Source organism: Bos taurus, chromosome 20 (assembly GCF_002263795.3).
Source record: "Bos taurus isolate L1 Dominette 01449 registration number 42190680 breed Hereford chromosome 20, ARS-UCD2.0, whole genome shotgun sequence".
NCBI classification, from domain to species: domain Eukaryota; kingdom Metazoa; phylum Chordata; class Mammalia; order Artiodactyla; family Bovidae; genus Bos; species Bos taurus.
This window is the reverse complement of record NC_037347.1, coordinates 18,731,840-18,745,495: the sequence shown is the minus strand read 5'-3', so window position 1 is coordinate 18,745,495 and position 13,656 is coordinate 18,731,840. Positions and strand designations below refer to the sequence as shown.

The window sequence follows — 13,656 nt, the reverse complement described above, 5'->3', positions numbered from 1 at the left end:
TAGTTCTATATATAACACTGGAAAAAAAATATCTTAGAGAAGAGCAAATCTTTCCAAAAGTGAAATTCACCAAATGAAACCCTGGAAAATGTAATTCAATCAAGAAATATTACTTAAGCCAATTTGCATTCATGAGTGCTTTGCAAGTTTATGATGTAATACATTCCTTGTTGGATATATCTTTGTCAAATCCATCTGTCTATGGGAGATATACATAGTTTTACAGAACCTTATCTGCCAAAGAACTTCCACAGTCAGACAAAAATGGCAATTGGAAATAAAGTACAGAGGGAAAAGAGATCAGCTCCTGCTATTCGGAAAATGTTTCCTTTCTGCACAACATCTTGCTCACAGATACCTATCCCTGGACACCTGGTACTCCTCTACTCTTTCCTTAAAGTCCTGCCCTTTCATGTAAAACAGATGTGAATCCAGAGAACTGAAGAGGTGAAAGTCCTACAGGAAGCTCCAATGCAAGATGTCAATACTCCCAACAGAATTTCCCTGAGCCGTGTTCTAAACACCTTCTGAACTGCATGAGCAGCTGATTAATATCCGATAGCTGAGCATAGGTCATTTGCATTTGATTCATCTCAATCAGAGCTCAAGTTAATACTATACAGAAGGAAGGCATGAAGAGGTGGGAGGGAATGTGATAGCTAGAGCAAGAAAGCCATACTGACACTACGCTGAGAGAAGGAGCCAGCTTAAAGGTCAGAAACCAGTTCAGAGAAAGCTGCTTCCACTCTCCCCACTTCTTACCCTACATGGGCCCCGAACCACCGGGAGGGGTGAGATTACTGTCCTTCAGTAGATGCAATCCTTTCTTCACTGATACAGTCGGTTAAGACATAAAATAATGACTGTCAACTCTTAGTATTAGTGTCTACAGCCATGGAAACTAAATAAAGGAACTTATCACACTATCATAATTAGAAGTTCATACTCTTTCTTCACAGAGAGCATGTTTCTAAAAGAATGTATTAGAATTATATGTTTTAAAACTATTTTACATATACTTGGCTAATACAGAAAAGGATTCTGTTATTTTTCTCTCCTTTTATAAACCTCATTTGTTGCTGTGACCTAAAAGGGGTCATATTTTAGAAGGCAAAAATATTTTAACAACAAAATTTTGCATTTCCAAAGTGAATGAAACATAAAATTTTGCAAACACATAACTATTATTTCTTTCCTACTGACCAAATCATGTCAGTCATTTAAATAGGTGTGACCAAAAATAAACTGCTCTTAGGTATAAAAATAATATTTTTATAGGAATTGGCAAGTAACTATTCTAGCTATTAGAAATTTACACTGGCCACAGAAACCCGTGATTTAAAAAACTATTCAGATGATTTATGCTTGAGGCTTATGTACAGCACAAAAATATAGATTTGTATCTCTAAGTCTAAAGATGAAAATTTAGACAAAAAGCAAACTGGAAACAACCCAAAATTGTAAGAAATTACCTAATTTTGTGCCATATTGAGAAAGATATAAAAATTATGTGGAAGACAATATTTATTTCTAATGATTAACTTCATAGAAAAAAGTCTGATTTTTTTTTTTTAATGACAGGAGAAATCAATAATGTTTTAAAAGCAAAACATGAACTGCTTACCCTCACCAGTCTATACTCAGTATTAACTCTATCCTGCAGTATATGCTATAGAAGGTAATAAAATGCTGATGTTTTCTAGGTTCTCCTCTCAATCTGCTCTGGCTTTATCTTCAACCTGGTTACCAGTAGAAGTCACCCCCAGCAATTATACAAACCTAACAACGGCTTCCCTGGGATAATTTGATCTGCTCTGACCACACATTCCAATCCACATACTTTCTTCTGTTTATGTTGTTTCCGTGTGTTTAATATGCTTCTTAAAGGCTTTAAACACATACACACACACACACACACACACACAAGCTAGGGAGTTCTCATTCAGCTCCCCACCATATAAACAGAACCACTGAGGAGCATTTTTATACATGTAAAAATATTCTAGTTATCCATAGAATATGCCTTGGTACAGCTTCAGATGACAGTAAAGCAAAGCTTTGCTGTCATTTCACATTTCTCCTCTTTCTGTGCTCTGAGTGTTGTGTACCTGTGTCCCAAAAGGACTGCCTGTCCTGACTGCTCCCTGCCAGCTGTGGACCATGTGGGTGGGAAGTCTTGAAACTTGCCGGACTCAAGGGCTCTCAGCCATGGCTTTGACACCAACAATCTGTTTTAACCTGCTCGTATTGGACCTTTCTCACTTTCCAGACCCTTTAACACAAACCCGGCTAGCAAATGCATTGAAGAGCCTCCCTCAAAATACAGCTTGACTCTGATTCGTGGCAAAAAATAAAAGCTGGAATAATCCTGCCAGGTCTTAGAAGCTTTACGATTAATTGCATTGAACTTGATACACAGAAAACAGCACCTTGAAAATAAATCATTTGCTACTTCAGTATTTTCTAATTACCATCACTCCCTCTTGGGGCATGTAATTAATTTACGGAGTTTAAAAAAAAAAAAAAAAAGTCAGGATTACTCACACGGTCTTGAAGATGCAATGTCAGCTATTTAGGACAGAAACATCCAAGGCCGTGTTAGAACTCAATTACGACTACATATGCGTTAAAGCAGGAACTGGCAGGCCTCTGGACTACAGCAACTATAGGACTTGGGCTTCTCGTACGCTGGGCCATAATTTATGGAACTGAGCCCCAGATCCAGCCAATCATTTAGCTCCTCATAACAAGTCTGACTGGCTCTGGAAAGCTGAAAGGGCTGCACTAGAACAACAGAGATGAGATATTCCACATAACACTCAGCTTATCTGGAATCACTTTCCCTTGCAAGGCCAGAAAAAAATCATAGCTTTACTGCCCAAGGGAAGCACGACAAAGGACTGGGAAATGCGACTTCACCTGGAGCAAGATCTGTTATGCTTTGGCAAGATCAACCTCGCCGACCTTAAAGGACCCAGGTACCCCTGGGACACAGAGGGCAACCACAGCAGCAAAAACCCAAAGGTAATTTTCATCTTTCTTTTTATTTTTAGTGGGAGTAATGCTGAGTTGAAATAATATGCATTAAGTCACTCCGGCGACTAGGTCCACTTTGATCTCATTTTACCTTTTTCTAATCTCATCTATTGTAGGGTCATTTGTTATTGAGTATGAGTCCAGGGAGGCTTAATGTACCTGAAATAAATTTAAAACCAAAATGATCATTTGTGGAGGAAGAGAGATCATTTTCCAGAACGGTTTGAGAGCTATCTTTTCAGATGGACAGCCTTTTCACCCACCCACAGAAACAAGAATAAAGGCAGCTCAGGCAGGGAAGAGGGAAAAGGGGTTTCATGAGTACAATTAGATGCTTTTAGTGTCTTAAAAGGAAAAACTGTGCTCAGATAGTGAATTAGGAAAATGGGCTATTGTACTGGCCCACAGTATAGCTATATAGCTATACATGGCTATATAGCATGTACCAGAATGTACCTTGGTGGGATTGTTGGGGCAGAAAATAATGTTAGAGCCAGTTGGCATAGCCCCCCATGGCCTAGGTTTCTGTTTTCCTTGCAATATTTTCCTTATTTCCCATCACATTTTGAAGTATTAGTAATACCAACTACTTGTTATACCAAACTTTCAAACTGTAGTTATTAATGCATGTGTGGCAAACATTTTTAAAGTCATAAGAGATGACTAAAGAAAACAAAATTTTTAATGGAATTAACATACATGATATACTTTACCTAATGTCAAATCCTTCCAAATCCTCAACAAATGATGTGTCTCTTCAGCAAATTTTGTAGCAAGTGTAACATTAGCAACCAAAAAATCATTGTAAAAACTTTTAAATAACAAAATCAATCATTATGCTTTCAAAGTGACAGCAGAACCTCCACAATATAAACTCATGTCAGTTTTATATGCTCCCAAAGGAAGAAGCCAGGAAAGGAAACTTGCTTTGTTTAGTGATGAAATATAAGGAACAGGAACAGAAAAGACATTTATGCTCTTTTTGTTTGCTCTAGATGGCTGACTGAATTTAACTTGAGATTTGACACCAAGAAGAAAAACAGAAACACAGGGAACAGAAAAAGTAATCCATTCATAATCCCCCCAAGATCTGTTCTTTGAATTGTCCAACTTGTGACTAACCAGGAAGGACTATTCACTACGTTTAAATATTTTTTACTTAATTAAACCTTTGTTTACTTGACAGTGCTGCTGCTCATGGTGACTGTGTGAGAACTGAAACTTCTGAGGGAAGCCAGGTTGTTAAAATTGTGATTCCATTTACTCAACAATAACAAGGATGATCTAGTCTGAAAGGGAAAGCATGCTCTTAAGGTAACGTTGGCATTGAATCTTCACACCCAGAATTTTGTCATTGAATCCTCAACACCCAGAACTCCCTGTTTCTCATTCCCCAAATAAAATTATGTTAAGATCTCTTCAAATTCCAATGTTCAAATCATTTTTCAATAGACAAGACCAAGAATACTCTAAACTAAGGCATTTAAATTATTTCACATGATAGTTGCCCAGAAATTTCCTACAGGAAAATTTTACCTTTGACAACTTTGAAGATAACCATCTCCCCACTCAAAACAATGGCAAGCAACCAACTAGCAAGTCTTTGAGTCAGAAGCTTTCATGGCTTCTGGACATTCTCTGTGTCAACATAAAGCTCAGTTGCAGACAGACCCCTGGCACCCTGACCCTTACAAACACTAAAGGTTTTGTTTGATTCAGCTGCAAGCTGTTCATCTATTAGCAAGCAATGTTCAACCAAAAACACATTCATGACGAGAGCTTTCTAAAAGACCAGCGTGGCCTTCCCTCCAATCATCGTAATAATCACGATAGCCTGAGACATGTTACTGCTACTTGGCAACTGGGGGTGAAGGTAGATATTTAGAACCTGGAGTGGTCACATAGCCGGGAAAACCTCACACTGGAAGAAAGGAAGTGATGTGTCAGTACAATCCGACTTAAGCCAATTATATCATTCACATTTGATTTCAATGCCCTATTTAAAACAATGCAGTGAAGAAGGAAACTTAAAAATACATGCCAATACACTGATCTTTTCCGAAAGTTGTTAGTGCAGTGTGCTAAAGTCTCCTTATAGCAGGCATCATTTCCAATCCAACAGGGCTTGTGCTAGCAGGCTCTAGCTGGAGAGACTACATCCATTACCACCATCAATTAATAGCTGTTGGCTCTTGCACCTGGCACCAAGAGGGTTCATGGTACACAAAGGTCATTCAGACAGCTAAATTCTGTTCTCAATTCATTTCCTGGATCTCCATCTCACAGACAAGAATTTAGATGATCCCAATTAAAGCAAAGTACTCAGCAATGCAAACCTTTAATCTGAACCAAGAGCCTTCAGCCCATCTTAACTATCAGAGCAGCTCTGGTTGACTGAAAGGTGTCCCTAGATCTGGGCCAAGAACAGTTTTTAGGCCCACAAGCTAATCTGCCTTGCCCTGCAGTTCATGTGGCCAAAGGAGTCGCTCATGAGAAAACTCTTAAGAAACATTCGGATCCACCAAGTTAGTGTGTCAGACCTGCGGAGGTTGGCAAGAGGTTAACTGTGCTCCAGGTGAAATGGATAAGTAGACTCATTGTTTTCACCAGGTTGGACTCCACCTAAAGAAACCCTAGATCTTGGACCAGGTTGCTGGTGGGGGGCAACTGCTGACAGTTCAAACGTCAACTCTTGGAGCCAGTGTCTGTGGTGTTAACATAAATACAAGCAGTTACTCAGAAATACATCAGCTAGAAGTCCTGCTCACCTTGACAAAGCAAAAAAAAAAAAAAAATTTTTTTTCATTTACATAAAAAGTCATGGTTACAAGAGCTATGAATCTGTGGTCACTGCAGGGATTAAGCTTATATTCTTGGTTTAGATAACAGAACACATCATCTGGGTACATAGACCTCATAATCGAACTTGTTCTCGGCACATGGGGGGAAATTTTTGGGGCTGCTTTTTAATTATCTGAGAACATGCATGTTTGGAAATGTACTAACAATGCATGTGACAATATTCTAAACCATTATTACACATAAAATTAACCCAAATCAACAATCTTTTGTGCTCGTACATAGTCAAAACCCTTCTTCTTGGTAATGATATATCAACAGTCATATAAGAGTACATACACAAAACAGACAATTACTTACATTTTGCAAGAGAAAAGTTTGAAGGGTTGCATTCTTCATATTTGATGCCAAAACCACCTCTTCAAGCAATGCGTAAGCATTATATTAATAGCATGGAGGCTGACAGCATACACTCTGAGTTAGACTGCCTGGGTTCAAATCCCAGTTCTGATTCTTATCTGTGGACTTCGGGCAGGCTACTTAAGAGATCTGTGCCTCAATTTCCCCATATGTAAAATGGGGCACTCACAGTAACTACCTCCCGAGGCTGGTGTGAAGATTAAACGGGCAAAGAACTGAACTTAGAACTGAGCCTATTACGTAATAAATATTCATCAAGAGAAAACTGTCATTTGTATCATAATTATTATAAGTTCACTGCAATAAATGTACACATCAAAAATGGAGTTGAATTGCTGAACAGTCAAATATGGTAAAATATATCTATTAACATCATATATCTCATTTGGGGAAATATTCATGTAAGGTTTTGTCTTAAGGCCTCCGAGATAAGAGTTCAAGGAGGTGGGTCTGTTCCCTGTCAGTCTTCTGTCTGGTTATCACTTGACATTTTCAACCCTGCTCTACATTTATTGTGTCACACAATGGCACTAACCTAGGACATTACACAGAAAGGGTAATTGTAGTAGACATGATTCATATGATAGTTGGTCCAAAGTTCGGCCTAGTTTAAAGATTCCTGCATGAAGGCAAAAAAATAATGGAAGCCATTCATTTCAGTCATAGAACCCTAATCAAAAAAGAGTTGAAGGGAGGGGGAAAAAAGAGAGACCTGTCACAAACAGCTCTGGTGATTATCCAAAGACAGGAATCATGTCTAGAATTCATGCTGACTTCTCAGCATAGATATGAGAGAACACTGACGCTAATTATCTCCTCTCCTCCCAGGAGAGGGGATTTCTCAGTTTAGGAGATTATTAACTGGAACTTCAGCTTACTTACTGAGGAGGTACAGAGAAAAAGAGTCTGCTTGTTAAGGGAACAGCTGCCCTAGGGACAGACAATGGCCTGCTGCGCTCTTTCATTCCCACATTCCTCATTCATCAGTGGTCTCACCCTTCATCTCCTTCCCCGCCCACACAAACCCCCACCAGACACATCTCACCGCTCACAGGGCCTCAGGGACCCCATACTCTCTCACTGCTGTGCTTCCCAGGAGGCGTCTCTCCATCTGTGTGCCCTTCCCAGCACCGACCACCAAGACCAAGGACAGGCCCCTCCTTGAGAGCAAACCCCTTCCTCCCACCTCCTCTGCATGCAGGGTGCTTATTCCCTGATGGTCAATTCATGAATCAGCACCACTTACCATATGAATTAGCAGGACAAATAACCAGGGAGAAAACTGGGGAACATTTTCAGTTTAGGGAAAAAAAAAATTTTTTTTCAAAATGAAATCCAAGGTACTTTCTTCAAGATCCCAAAAAATCAAATGTTAAGACTTAACAGTCCCATGACCAGCCTCATCTCTGCTCTTTCTCAACAAGTTGATAAAGAAACACAGGGAAGCCTACCTGGGATGCTAGAAATGACTGCATATGTGAAAGCTGTGTATGGGGCCTGGCAGGGAGTTGAATGAGCTAAACTAAGTCTCCTTATTCTAATTATCCTGCTCCTGGGAGAGGAATACAAAAGGAAGGGGGTCTCAATTCCAAAAGTGAGTGATTAGCTCCCCTACCCCACTACACTGCCTCAGATCCAGAGGTGGACACTTCATGTGTCCATTCACTCCACAGCCCACTCATGCCGCTGAGGCCTCCCTACCCACAATATTGCTGCAGTCCAGGCCTGTGATTGAGGGGACAGGCACTGGGCATTGGACATACACCAAGACAAGGAGGATGGGAGGGGCTGAAGAATTCAGAAAACAGTGTGTTGGAGGATAACCTTCAGAACTGGGACATCGGTCCAGTGTATCTCTAGTGCCTCTCCCACTCCACCTGTGCCTCGCCCCTCAAAAGAAAAAAAAAAAATAGTTTTGCTAAATCTCTCAGCTTCCTCCACTAAAGTGGCTTGCAAAAGAGCCTGTCCTCCCCTCTCACCAAATGAATGCCCAGAGAAACCACATTAAACCAGTCTGTGCCACTATGATTAAATGTCCCTGGGCAATGGCACCCCACTCCAGTACTCTTGCCTGGAAAATCCCATGGACGGAGGAGCCTGGTGAGCTGCAATTCATGGGGTCGCAAAGAGTCGGAAACGACTGAGCGACTTCACTTTCACTTTTCACTTTCATTCATTGGAGAAGGAAATGGCAACCCACTCCAGTGTTCTTGCCTGGAGAATCCCAGGGACTGGGGAGCCTGGTGGGCTGCTGTCTCTGGGGTTGCACAGAGTCGGACACGACTGAAGCAACTTAGCAGCAGCAGCAGCAGCAGCAGCAGCAGAAATAAACCCAAGAACCAAGTAATTTACGACCCTGAAGATTTCAGGCCTCTTGGGGTGTGATAACCAAAGGCAGGCAGAGATTCCTGGTCCCTGAGACCCACGCCAGCACATCAGTTACCTTCTCCTCTAAGGAGTGGGCTACCCCTGGGCCAAGGAGAATGCCAGGTTTTCACTCCTGGGGCAAGGCCACCACATCCGGTTGGGCAGTGCACGACCCATGCAACCATTCACGCAGTCCTGCCTCTGTAGTCCCTGAGGCATCCCTCTCTGTATTCAGAGCACAGGCTACCATCCGTCAAGAGAAGACTTCTCAATTTTTAATCCTCCCACAATAGAGACAAATACTTGGTATCTCAAAAGCACGTTGGCTATAGGGACACAGTCATAATCACCAGCTACTAAGAGGTATCAGTCGCCCACATCTCCCAGTCCACAGGATTTTTTTTTTTTTTTTACTTTTTTTGCCCTAAAAATGTAAGCACAGAAATCAGAGCAGTGGAAGGAAAGCAGATTGCACTTGAGCCCCATTTGCTTTGAAAAATAACACACAGGTTCTTGAACTTCTTGTGCATCAGGATTGCTGAAGGTGCTGGTTAAAGTAATAGATGACCTGACCTCACCACAGGATGCTCAACTCACAAGTGTAGAATGGAACCTATGAATCTGCATTTTTACTGGCATACATGCCACCAACCAACCCCAGGCTTGTAAAGTCAGTCATCATGGATTACTCCTTGAGAAGCATCAAGATAATGCATGCAAACCACTTAACACAAAACCTGGCATGTTCCAAAGTGCTCCATACTTAATAGCTGTAATTATTAACATTTGGAATTGATTTGGAATTGATCCCAACTTCGTATATTCTACTCAGACCTGGCCTTTGTTAAGTGAAAATGGCACATGGGTGTGGCAGTGTGGCAGCGAGCCAGGAGCTGGTATGGTGCAAGGAAAGAGAACTGAGAAGAGGGATACAGGACAGGCAGAACCTAATTTGTGTCCTTCTAGTGATCCATTAGCCTTTGATGAGAACTCGAGCCTTATTTACAACCCTCATTCCACAGTATCAACAGCTCTGAAAAGATAACACAGCAGTCTGGAACAATTGTCTACGAACCAGAAGTTCCCAAAAGTAAAAAACACTCAAAATATTGGCATTTTCATTTTTCTGCCTCAAAGAAAGCAATACAAGATTATGTTTTGTAGGACAAAGCAAGGCCCAAGTAAGCAGGGCATTTTTAAATGGCTGAGTCCACCAATGTTAGCACAGTATAGGAGAAGTAAATCCCCAATCTGATTGGCTGCCGTGCTCCCCTGGGTTTCGGCTAAGTTCCTCTGTGATGATGTGGGCCCTCCACAGATGGCTGGAGCTAACCACGTCTACTTTCCACTGGGAATCACTCCTCACAGCAAATAGGATGGCCCGTAAGGAAATCTTCTGTTTAGTTTATATGCTCCTGAGTATAGAACAAAGCTCTGTTGTTTAAGAGCATAAGTAACAAAAGCTCTGTTCTTCCAAACCAAGAGGGAAACAGGAGAACCATCCAAAATCATTTGATCTTAAACTGTGTCAGGATGACAAGAATGAAATATTATTTTAGGCTGCCCAACAGCCATCAGTCACCCACTCTCCTCTCCTGCCTTCAGAAAACAATTACTCAATATGGTCTTTCTCAGACACACGGCAGCCTTAGGAAAAACTGTTCCACATATTTGGAAGTAGGGTACTTCCTGCATTTAAGTCAATGGAAGCTATTCAAAGCCCTCTTAGCTTTCTCTTTGAATCATGGGCATAGGAAGACAGCTGCCTGTACTCATACAATTAAAGTAAAACAGAAACTGTGTGGGGGAAAAAAAAAAGTATTTTTATACTATCCCAGGTGCTTAATGTGTGTTTTATTGCCTAATTCCCTTAGTAACCTCTAAGAGGTTTGATATGTATTATTATTCCCATTTTTACCAAGAGTTAGAGAGGTTAAATAAGCTTCCCTAAAGGACACAGAGGTGGGGGCTTCTACCAGTGGCTCAATGGTAAAGAATCCACCTGCCAAGCAGGAAAAAAAGGTTTTATCTCTGGGTCAGGAAGATCCCCTGGAGAAGGAAATAGCAATCCACTTCAGTATTCTTGACAGGGAAATTCCATTGACAGAAGAGCCTGGTGGGCTACAGTCCATGGGGTTGCAAAGAGTTGGATGTGATTGAGCACACAAGCATGCATATCACCTAGTTCAGTTCAGTCACTCAGTCATGTCCTACTCTTTACGACCCCATAAATTGCAGCACACCAGGCCTCCCTGTCCATCACCAACTCCTGGAGTTCACTCAGACTCACGTCCATCAAGTCGGTGATGGCATCCAGCCATCTCATCCTCTGTCGTCCCCTTCTCCTCCTGCCCCCAATCCCTCCCAGCATCAGAGTCTTTTCCAATGAGTCAATTCTTCACATGAGGTGGCCAAAGTATTGGATTTCAGCTTCAGCATCAGTCCTTCCAAAGAACACCCAGGACTGATCTCCTTCAGAATGGACTGGTTGGATGTCCTTGCAGTCCAAGGGACTCTCAAGAGCCTTCTCCAACACCACAGTTCAAAGGCATCAATTCTTCGGCACTCAGCTTTCTTCACAGTTCAACTCTACATCCATACATGACTACTGGAAAAACCATAGCCTTGACTAGACGGACCTTTGTTGGCAAAGTAATGTCTCTGCTATTGAATATGCTATCTAGGTTGGTCATAACTTTCCTTCCAAGGAGTAAGCGTCTTTTAATTTCATGGCTGCAATCACCATCTGCAGTGATTTTGGAGCCCAAAAAAATAAACTCTGACACTGTTTCCACTGTTTCCCCATCTATTTCCCATGAAGTGATGGGACCAGATGCCATGATCTTCGTTTTCTGAATGTTGAGCTTTAAGCCAACTTTTTCACTCTCCTCTTTCACTTTCATCAAGAGGCTTTTTAGTTCCTCTTCACTTTCTGCCATAAGGGTGGTGTCATCTGCATATCTGAGATTATTGATATTTCTCCCAGCAATCTTGATTCCAGCTTGTGTTTCTTCCAGCCCAGTGTTTCTCATGATGTACTCTGCATATAAGTTAAATAAGCAGGTGACAATATACAGCCTTGACATACTCTTTTTCCTATTTGGAACCAGTCTGTTGTTCCATGTCCAGTTCTAACTGTTGCTTCCTGAACTACCCACCAAAAGGTTGCATCAGGCAGCTGCATCACAGGCACACCAGGTTTAACCAACTATATACATTTCTGCCAAAATGATAGAGGGAAATGATAGAGTGTTTTTATTTGCATGTCTTTCATTAGTAGAGAAAGTTAGACACTTTTCCTATATATTGGTCATTTGCAATTTTTCTAGGAATTAATTATCCCTTTAATTTTTCTGCTTTACTAGAGCCTGACTCCAAAAATTCATTCTATTAGACTCTGATGCCAAAATTCATTGTAAAGTCTTTATCCTCCCTTGTGCTGTTTTCTTATTATCTGTGCTGGTATATCGGAGACTTTGATCTACAGCCAAGAGAACTTCAGCCACATATCGCCAGGGTGATTAGTCTAGTCCCATAAAACATGTTTCAAGAAAAGAAACTGGTTAATTCTGAAGAAGAGAAAGCCATAAATTTCCCCTCAGTTGTCTGCTTCAGAAATAGGTCAACTCATGACTTTATCAGCAGTTGTTTATAAGAAACAATGATCCATTCAAACTTAATCTTGTTCTTTTGCACAAAGAAATTTAGATAATATAAGAGGGGTGGGCCAAGAACAGTTTAGCGGATCATCGGCTGAATCAGGGACTGGAAGGGAGGAAAGAAAAATACACACATTTCCGTGCCCCAGGCAGAAGCAGACCCCAGGCAGATTCAGAGATGGCTTGTGATGAGATCAAAGTTAGAGATAACCTCACTCCATGGACCCTGAGGCCCCCAGACATAAAATGACTTGCTGGCATCAACTGGCAAATAGTAGTCCCTTGTCTCCCTGAGCAGAACTCATCCTACCAGGGGCCATTGGCCACAAGTAAAGCACAGCTAAGTTGAGTCCCCAGAGCTGAAAACACTGCCTCTGCTTCCCACAGTGCCAGGATGATGTTGAAAGGCATTGTGACCAAAGTAACCTCACCCCCAGGCTCAGGAACTTGTGCCCAGAGGGTCTGGACCAGATGCCTAGCTGGCCACTAGCTGCTAGGGACTGGGCAGCGTTCTGACTGGCTGCAGCTAGAGGATGACATGGACGATATTAGGCTGCCCTCTTACTCCTCTACTCAAAAAAAAAAAAAAAATAGGACCAAATCCAAACAGCAAAATGAGGCTGATGACAGTTCTTGTAGTATCCAGCATTTTAACAAATATCCCTTAGATGATTACCTTGGTTTGGTTGATTTTATCTATTTGGGTTCAGCGAAATCCAGACTGTGCTGAACAAAACCAAGCCTGGCCACCTAGTGGTCTTATCCTCCCCAGTGGTCTTCTGCCTTAACCCAGCAGAGAGTCAAATGTGACCAAATGTCTGACAGGAGAACTGGACAAGGGCTCCCCTCTCCCATCGCCCATGCAGAAAAATGCAGGGGTCAGTCAGTGGCCCCACATTCATTTGGCCAAGGCAATCAAAGGCAAGCAGTCAGCCAGCTGTCCGGTGGCATAGCTCCTTCTCTACATGGATCCATCATGAAGCTCTTACCAAACCCAAACGATGGCTATATTCCACCAACACAGATCCTTGATGAGGTCTAGAAAGACAGCCTCCACCATCTTTCCTCAATTTGAAAGCATTTTTCTTAACTCTTGAGACATCCTGTGACCTAACGGAATCAGTAGTTCACCTTGAGCCTTAAAGAACAACTGGATGAGCATCTTTAGGGAGATGGCCTAGGATCCAATAGTGATGACTGTTTTGCGTCAGGAGATGTACCTGAGTTATGTTATTTCATCCTCACAATGACCTCCCAAGGTGGGTTTGTTTTTTTTTTAAATCTGTATTCAAAACATAAAGAAACAGAAGAAACAATAAGAAATAGCTCGTTTCTAGACTTGCCTGATTCTTCTGCACAATTTTGTGAACTTTCA

General features: G+C 41.6%; 1 protein-coding gene and 1 long non-coding RNA gene across 5 annotated transcripts in view; one reads left to right on the top strand and one right to left on the bottom strand.

Annotated features, from left to right (window-relative positions):
• PDE4D (phosphodiesterase 4D) overlaps window positions 1-13,656 on the bottom strand; it is a 1,605,399-nt gene that overhangs the window by 1,572,274 nt on the left and 19,469 nt on the right. For 3 of the 4 annotated variants that reach the window (XM_059878808.1, XM_003587511.5, XM_059878807.1), the window contains exon 1: window positions 2,545-2,674. The exons of the other annotated variant lie outside the window; for it this stretch is intronic. The gene's annotated coding sequence lies outside the window, so the exon portion shown is untranslated. Of the gene's footprint in view, window positions 1-2,544; window positions 2,675-13,656 lie in introns of those variants that run through there. 4 annotated transcript variants of the gene reach the window in all.
• On the top strand, window positions 2,831-4,221 carry LOC100848933 (uncharacterized). The gene is made up of 2 exons (XR_813725.4): window positions 2,831-3,024; window positions 4,032-4,221. It is a non-coding gene; the product is annotated as an uncharacterized lncRNA (long non-coding RNA).